Source organism: Canis lupus, chromosome X (genome assembly GCF_048164855.1).
Source record: "Canis lupus baileyi chromosome X, mCanLup2.hap1, whole genome shotgun sequence".
In the NCBI taxonomy this organism is placed as follows: Eukaryota; Metazoa; Chordata; class Mammalia; order Carnivora; family Canidae; genus Canis; species Canis lupus.
Genome location: NC_132876.1, coordinates 70,926,667 through 70,936,130, shown reverse-complemented (window position 1 = coordinate 70,936,130; position 9,464 = coordinate 70,926,667).

Sequence of the window (9,464 nt, the reverse complement as noted above, 5' to 3'; positions counted from 1 at the left end):
TTGAGGTGACTTCCCACCAGGCAGGCCCAGGATGTATGGAGGGAATGAAAGAGGCAAGGAACTCCTGACCCATGCCCAAGGGAAGGCAGGGGCACAGGGGATTCTGCACGTGGTCTCTGCCCCCTCCCTACACATTGCTTAGGAGGGAGGCAGGGCAGCCATAATTTTTGCCACTTATAGTTGTATGAACCAAGGACCAGAACAGTTATCCAAGGTTACATCACCTGGCAAGTGTTGGGGAAAAGATTCAAACCTGGGTGTCTTTAACTCAAAGCCAGTGGTTGAGGGCATCTTGTGGGTGTTCAGGCCAGGACTTCAGGAGGTTAACTGGATTCTGTTGAGGACAGAAGTCCTCTGGTCATAAGGGGGCATACTGGGATCCATTCACTGTGGACCCCTTTTTCTATGGCTGTTCACTTAACATTCATTTAATGAATCATTTTGGAGCAGCAGCTCTAGACCAGGTGATGGGGCTAGTGGTCACAGTCATAGCCCTGGGTAAGGCAGACACGGTCCCTGCCCCAGAAAAGTTGCAACAAGCCCCTGGATCCTCAGTTGGGGCTTAAAACCTCATCCTCAGCATCTACCCCTCGTCCCTGAAGACCTAGAGAAACTTGGTGTCCAATTTTCCAAGGCTACACAGAGAGTTAAAACCTAAGACAGGGCTCGAATCCAGATCTCCTGATCACCACCACCTACCTCACATGCCAAAATTCTTCTCACTACAATCCTAGCCTCACTGGCTCATCTAGAAGGCACTTAATCACTCTGAAGAGCCTGAAGATTTACAAAGGAAGTCATAACTGGGAAACACGCAGCCTTCTGGAAAGCTGCCTGGGCAGGGAGATCCTCTTGGCTGGCTTTAGATGGGACTCCTGGCTCCCCTTCCCTGCACCCACCAAAGCACTGTGTTTGCCCTTGCTGGCACAGCAGGGATGGCAGGCCACATCCTTTTATCATTTATTTGTGTGCCTGTCTCCTGCATTGGACTGGAAGTTCCTTGCGAGCAGAGCCCATGTCTCCTCCATCTCTGCATCTCCGTGGCCTGGACCCAGGAGACACAGGGAAGCGATCCAAGGGTGTCCGTGGCATGCAACTGACCAGTTTGTTCACAAAATATGTTTTTTTTCCCTATGTATGTCAGTACACAAGCTCTAGAGGCAGGCAACGTGGGTTTGCATTGCATTGCATCCATATTCACTAACTATAACCCTGGACCAACGACTTAACCTTGCCCTGTTTGTTGGTAAAGTTGGGGATGTTTGTAGTACTGACTTCACATGGTCACTGTGATGCACCCAACATAGAGTCTGGTGCATAGCAAGTGCCTGATGTGTATAGCAAACACACACACTAGTAGAAAACTGCAACCGCTACTATTACAATTTTGACTTAGAATGTACAAAGCTATATCCTGCACAGGCTGCCAGGAGGGGAGGTTCCTTACGTATGGTTCCTTACGTACGCTGGACACCTCATCTCAAATTTTCTCCTGCATTAGAATCATCTGCAGATCTTATCATAATGCAGATTCTGACTCAACAGGGCTGAGAGATGGGGCTGGAGACTGTGCATTCTAACAAGCTCTGAGGTAGTGCTAACACTGTTTGGGTAGGGACCACACTTTGAGGAGCCCTTGCCAGTATTACCTACCAGGAAGAGCTACCACCTATTGAAAAGCCAGTGTCTGGCCCTGTGCTAAGTGTCCCATATATATTATCTCACCAAATCCTTGCAATATAGAAGATATGCATTGTCATTCATATTTTGCAGACGAGAAAGCTAAGGCTCAGGGAAATCAAGTGACTTTCTGAAGGTTACATGGTTTGGCAGGAACAGGATTTTAACTCAGGCTAGCCTGGTTCCCAACCCTTAGTTTTTCCATTCTGGAAAACAGCCTTGTGGCCTAGCATCCCCTAGAAAATGTGTGTCCCACTGAGAGAGGGCTGCAGCATAGTACTCAAAGTGACAGCGAAAACCACTCCACTTCAGAGGGCACAAAGCATTTGTCTGGCCACCACAGGCCTGGTAAGCAGGCAGGGAAGGAACTACAATCTCAGTTGGAGCTGGCAGGGCCCAATAAAGCTGTGAGAGTGGGTGTGAGGGCAGGCAAGCAGGTAGAGGAAGGCCCACTGAATTCCCCTGGCCTGGCTGCCCAAGGAACAGGCCCTTCGTAGGGCCCCATAGTCCAGAAGCTCTTCCTCATCCCTGTAGGCTCAGAACTCCATCAGAGTTGCCAGACCCAGGGCCACTGACTGCCACTGGCCCAAAGCCCAAGGATTTGAGGTCTATCCAGGAGGAGGCCCATTTGTGTGCTTAGGCTAAAGCATAAAACCATCAAGGAGATGATGTGTTCTCACTGGATTCTTATCATAAGGTGAGCCCACAGCTGAGGCAGAGAGAATCTGGTATTTCTGGTAGCTCCATGACTCAGGACTACTCTGTCCCAGCCAAACCAGGAGACACCTTCACACCTTCTGCTCCCCTGATCACCCCCATTCTTGTACCCAACCCGGCCATCAGAAACTTTTTTTTCTTCCCACAGAGCATAATACAATGAACATGTGCTACCTTCTTGGGTTTTTCCTAGGTCTCCTACCTGGGACCATGGACCTGTAGGGTGTCTGAGAGATGAATTTCTGAGGTCTGAGAATCTGCTAGAACTGTAGGCAAGACCATGTGTCAATATGTTTTCTGGATTGGTTATCTGTAGCTTTTGCCATTCATTGACTCATCTAGCAAATAGTGATTGAATGCCTTCTCTATGCAGGGCACAGCGCCAGGCACCAGAGGTACAGTAATGAGTGAGGGAGAGATCCCTGCCTCCAGGGAGCTTCCAATCCAGGGGGAATCAGTGAATGAGTAAGCAAACCAAAAATATATCCATAGAAGGACAAATGATGATGCTGGGGCCTAGACTCTGTCCAGTCCAGTGTCACTCATTCTATAAATAGGCACTGCTAACATTTTTGAAGCAAAGCCTGAGAGAGGCACAGGGCATGGCTTGTCCAAAATGATACAGAGAATCAGTGGCAAAACTCAAAACAGGCCCTGGGGCTTTAGGGCTCTCAGCGCAGAGTACAGACCACCACATGCATGTAACGCTTAGGTGGGCATCGAGCCAATGGAGCTGCGGATGAGGACTACTTTGGGCTGGAATCTTTGGACTGGCCACATTTTGTCTGGTGTTCGGCAAAGCCACTCCCACCTTCATCTATATTCTCAGTCCATCCATTATTCTCCCATCCATGGGAGACCCTCACTCTCTATCCCTTTCACCCCACAGGCAGCTGGTCTCCTTCTAGCCTGCTGGGTGGGCTCTGGACGTTCCTGGGGCCTCACTCCCTGAGAAGGTCCAGCTGGCAGGTCCAGCTGGGGGTTTGAGGGAGGATGGGGCCCATCTGGAAGTGGTTTGGAGGGAGCCAGAGGGCCCAGAAGGGAGGAAGAGCCTCTTGGGAACAGGGCCTGGGTTAGAAGAACTCCCAGAATGGCACACAGAAGAAAGAAAAGGCCAGGTATCTGGGGCGGCATCATGAGAGTCTTCTGAGACCTGAAAGAACATTTAGAGGTCACCTTTACTCTCCCCACCTCCATTCAGGATACACAACTGTTTTTTTTTTTTTTTAAATTTTTATTTATTTATGACAGTCACACACACAGAGGGGGAGAGAGAGAGAGAGAGAGAGAGAGAGAGGGGCAGAGACATAGGCAGAGGGAGAAGCAGGCGCCATGCACCGGGAGCCCGACGTGGGACTCGATCCCGGGTCTCCAGGATCACGCCCTGGGCCAAAGGCAGGCGCCAAACCGCTGCGCCACCCAGGGATCCCTACACAACTGTTTTTGAAACTGTGTGACTCTCCCCAGTTTCTGAAGACTCTTGGCTGGCAATTGACCACTCTCCCTCTCCACCACTCCTTGCCACCAATTCTCTTTCTTCTCTGGTGGCTATAGTGGTTCATGCAGCAAGTGATGTCTGGGGAAAGGGGAGGAGTAGACCCATAGTCCAAGAAGTCCGTTCTCTGCTTAGAAGGCCCTCAGTCTCATGGGGGAGGCAAAGCCTAAATCATTTGCTCTAATACACTGTGGTCAGTGCTTTGGGTCTTCTGAGGAGGAAGAGAGTAAGTCTGTGGGTCATGGAGAAGCAGAGAAAGGCTCTATAGGCAGAAGGCCCTCTCAGGGTTTGAGGGGCCAGGCTGGTCTGCTCAAATCGCCATGTGATTTCCATGCCCCTTCTACCATAGTTCTGAATGCTTGACCACCCTCTGTTTTCCTACTTTTTGTGGTGGGGAGTTCAAGAGACAGAGACAGAAAGAGAAATAGGAAGAGAGAGAGAGAGAGAGAGAGAGAGAGAGATCATCTTGTGGCAGCCCTAACTCTAAAGGAAGTTGTTTCCTGAATTGGGCTGAACTCATTTCTTTATGGCTTCTGCCCATGGGTCACAGTGCTGCCTCCTGGGGCTGCTAGACTCTTCCTTCTCCCTCAGAGGTCTAAAGTATCACCATGACCACAACCTCCAAGTGTTCTCCAAGCCCAATAACTCCTTCAACTGTTATTCATGAGACCAGGGCTCCTCCCCTGTCTGCTTTTGCCTCTCTGGCCACACTCCTGTGTGTCTGTGGCACCCTTAATATGTGGGGCCCAAAGCTGACACCATATTTCAGGGAAGTCTACCATTTCCTTGTTTTAGAAACTTCCATGCTCACCATAGACACAGTCTAAGGCGTCTTGAACTTATTTGGGAGCAGATCTCCTCACGCTGCTTCCTGCTGTCTCACCAATTTCCCTATAGCCAGTGGGCATCTGGAGACTGGGTCTCCGGATCCAAGAACAAAATCTGACATTTCTCCCAGTCATACTTTTTTTGTCAGCTTCAGCCCCCTCCTTCTTGTCTGTTAAGAATTTTTGGAAAACAGACCCTTAAGGCCAATGAAATTGGCTCTCCCACATAGAGCTGGGCCCATGCTCTAAACCTGATCAGTGAGCAGCTCTGTCTGCACATGTGCCACCAGGTACTTCCCTTCGCAAACTCATCCTGAAAGACCTTGTTAGATGCCAGAAGAGAAGTCAGCTCACTCATGCTATGCTGCCCGGTGGCCCTGGGAGCCTAGAAGAGGCACCAAGTATGTCCAGGAGTTGATGGTGGCCCTAAGGGGGGAAGGGGCAAGATACTAGTCACTCAGTCTAGCTTAGTCAGCAGCCAGCCAACCTTTCTGGAGGCTTGTTGGAGGTCGTAAAAGAGGTGAAAGTGGTGTGGAGAACATGTGGAGACATCAGGCACTGCCTCTGCCCTGTGGGAGCTTCCAGTCTCATGAGGAGAAAAACCAAGTGGCCTCCTAAGGTAATGGGGTAGGCTATACAAGGTCTCAAAGATATCAGATCCTAATTGCTCAAACCAGTAAGTGTTCCCTTATTTGGACAAGGAGTCTTTGCATATATTATTAAGTTGAGGATTTTGATATGAGGAGATTATCCTGGATCATCTGGGTGGGCCCTAAATGCCCTCACTTTATCTAAGGGAGGCATCCTTATAAGAAGGAGGAGGAGGAGGGAGGAACACAGAGAGGAGGAAAGGGCTATGAGGTCACAGGGGCAGAGATTAGAATGATGGGGCCACAAGTCAAAGAATGATAGCAGCTACCAGAAGCTGGAAGAGATAAGAAACAGTCTCCCCTAGAGCCTTCAGAGAGAGCATGGCCAGGCCCACACCTTGGTCTTAGCCCAGGGATACTGATTTTGGACTTCTGGCCTCCAGATCTGTGGGAGAATACATTTGTGCTGTCTTGAGCCATCGAATTAGTGGTAATTGGGGAACTGGGTGGCGCAGCGGTTTAGCGCCTGCCTTTGGCCCAGGGCACCATCCTGGAGACCCGGGATCGAATCCCACGTCGGGCTCCCAGTGCATGGGGCCTGCTTCTCCCTCTGCCTGTGTCTCTGCCTCTCTTTCTCTCTCTGTGTGACTATCATAAATAAATAAAAATTTTAAAAAAATTTAAAAAAAAAGAAAAAAAGAAAAAGAAAAAGAAAAAAAAATTAGTGGTAATTGGTTACAGCAGCCATGGGAAACTAGTACAGGCAATGAGGGAGACCAGCAGGTAGGTGAGGACCCAGACCAAGGCCAGGGAGGGCTGGGAAGCTGGTGGCTGCACATCTCACGCAAGCCTTCTTGGAAGAGGTAGGCCTGGAACTGGGGCCTCCAAAGTGGTGGTAGGAAGAATGAGCAGAGCAGTGGGACAGGGCTCTCAGGAATTTGGAAATGGGGTCCACCAGGCCTGGTACGACCAGAGGACACTGCCATTGCAGACAAGAAGGGGAGTCAGTGTGTGTGTGTGTGTGTGTGTGTGTGTGTGTGTGTGTGTTCCTGTGAACCAGCCACATCCTGCCAGGTTGTTACTTTACCTTCATCCCAGGGAAAGATGAGCAGTACCCTGCATCACCAGGCAGAAGGCCCTCTGCCATGCTGAAAAAACGCCTAGAGGTGGGGTGAGACAGACCAGATTCCAGGTCCAGCACCACCACGTACCAGTGCCTGCTGCCTCCCCAAGCCTTAATGTCCCAGTCAGTAAAATGGAAAGGCTAATAATGGCATTGTTTCCAAGGACACTTTCTCATTTTCCACCTTCCCTTTGTTGTCTTGATTCTTCTCTACCAGATGTTGGCAGGCAAGAATGGGGCTGCTTCTTTTCACACAAAGGGATCCAAGGAGCAGGGTGGGAATGCTTAGCCCTTCCTCTAAGGGTGTGGTGCAGGTTTAGCAAGATAATAGGCTGCTCGGATTCTGTGCTTAATGAAGGCCTGTGCCCTCCCTGCTTGCCTCCAAGAGCCCTGCAGCTGGGGCAGGTGCCCCATCTCCCCAGAAGGCCTGTTTATCCCCCACAGCCCCTCTCTCCCGACCCCTGCCAGCCCAGCTCCTAGGCAGCCACCGGAAGGTGCAGAGGACAGTCAAGCTGGGCTATTTATAACACGGGATGTGATAAACACTGCGAGGAGCTATTTCCCGATAGACCAAATTTGACAGAGATTACATAAGCAATTAGATCTTCTGAGCTCCCTGCTATCTTCTCGCACCAAGGCTGCCAAAAACGTGTGAGAGCAAGTCTTCCTTTATAACCAGACATTTATACTTTACAAGGACATAACTGAAATATTTCAGGAGGGCAAGCCAACTGGCCCTCCCCACTCTGCAACCTACCATCTCCCTGCAGCCACCATGCGTGGTGAGGGGTCCTCGGGGCCTCCCCTCTCCTCGACTAGCTGTGCGATCCTGGGCAAGTCCCCGCAGGTCTCTCGTTCCCTCTGCACAATGGTTTCCCCTTCTATACAATGGGTTCAAGGACACCAGGCCCATAGGCTGACATGAGAGCTCTGTGAGAAACGGTCTGAAAGCTCTTGGCCTGGCCTACAGTTGGGCACCTGAGACATTTTAAATGCCAGGGTCCCTTTGCCCTCTCTGGCCCACAGCAGGTAGGGAGTTTGACTCCTGGTTCATCTGGCCTACCTTCCCCTACCCTTTCTCTCTCTCACACCAGCCACCTCTCCCCAAGTGCTAATGCTGGCTTTCTAATTTATTAGGCTGTTAATAGGCTGCCCCCAAGGTTCATGCTTCTCCCTTCTTCCTGGCACCAGTGCCAAGACCCATTGATCCCTGGCACTGGCCCTTCCCACCGCAGCAGAATCTTTTGTCCATGAAAATGCCCAATATCAGCTCCCCCAAAGCCTTATAGCTGGCAGTCCCTGGAGCCCAGCCCTTGTTACTCTGGCTATCTCGACCTGGCCACACGTGGGCCCAGCAGGCCTGCCTGCCCACTTTGTCCAAGCGAACTGAACAGAATGGATGGCTGACAGAGCCTAAGGTGGCAGGGGAACAGAGAGAAGGCCTGGCCCTGATCATCCCCGCTCTCGTAGCAGTCTTCACATGCCCTGACGCTCCTTCCACATCCAGCCACCCACCCTGCAATTCCTGCCTCCTGGCCTTTGCCCATACTGTTTCCTCCCCCTGTGCTCCATCCCCATGTAATGGATTCCCAGTCCTCCTTCACATTCCATTCCCAAGTATTTACCACTTTCTGAAGGAACCCCTCACCGAGTCCTACACCCCCAAGGACTGTGTGTCACCCCCTCCCCAGACCAGAGTGGGCTATGTGTCTCTGCTCTCTCTGGGCCCCTGTGGCCAGCCAGGAGCCTCGCCCAGAGGAGATGCCCTGGAGCGTCTTGCCCAGTGCAGTGGAATCAGAGTAGCAAAAGCATGGCCAGTACAAAGGACAGTGAGGGAGGTGATGTCTCTTTCCCCAAGACCAAGCAGAGACTGACCAGGGAGGGGGACTCCTTTCAGTGGAGGAAACAGAGGCAGTGCAGAGTGACATGGAGTCAGAGGATGCCTGAAAAAGAAACAGCTAGGGGCACCTGGGCGGCTCAGTGGTTGAGCATCTGCCTTCAGCTCAGGGAGTGATCTTGGGGTCCTGGGATTGAGTCCTGCATTGGGCTCCCTATGGAGAGCCTGCTTCTCCCTCTGTCTATGTCTCTGCCTCTCTCTTTGTCTCTCATGAATAAGTAAATAAAGTCTTAAAAAAAAAGAAAAGAAACAGCTATTAGGCAACTCTAAGGGTATAGAGCAAGCACCTAAAGAAGTTTATTAGGGGGCCCCTGGAAATATTTCTGCTGCGTGACAAGGGGCATGTTCTAATGTGGGACATATAAAATATGTGGAATCAGAAAACCACCAGACAACCAGTGATGTGATCTTGGCCGTGTCACTTGTCCTCTCTGAGCCTATTTCTTCATCTGTCCGCACAGCAGGGATAGGAATCCTTGCCTCATGGGACTATTGCAAGAAGTAAATGATCAAATGTGAGGACTAGGTGAGAGCACCTGTGTACCAGTACTTGGCATTCCTTAGGCACCCAACGGAACTGCCATGTCCTTCTTCCACCAGCAATCCCTCTCCCAAGGAACTTGCCATATGTTGGGGGGATTTATCCAGCAGAATCCAAATAGTAATAAGTGATGAGGGCCTGAGCATCGAGTCATGAGTATGTAAAGAGACATTTTAGGAGAAGGACAGAGCACAAAGGAGTGGGGTGAAATGACTGCAGCTTCACTGGTTAGAGATTAGGAAGATTGGGCAGACCTGGTAGCTTAGTGGTTTAGCGCTGCCTTCAGCCCAGGGCGTGATCCTGGAGACCCGGGATCCAATCCCATGTCAGGCTCCCTGCATGGAGCCAGCTTCTCCCTCTGCCTCTCTCTCTCTCTCTCTCTCTCTGTGTAACAAATTAAAAATCTTAAAAAAAAAGAGATTAGGAAGATTGCTGAGATGATGAGAACTTCCAACCAACAGAGGAAGCATCCTCTGAAGAATTGACATCTGAGCTGAGACCTGTAAGGCATGAAGACATCAGCCAGTTAGAAGAACTGGGAGAAGACTGTTCCAGGCAAGGAATAACAAGTGCAAAGGCCCTGAGGCAGGAGTG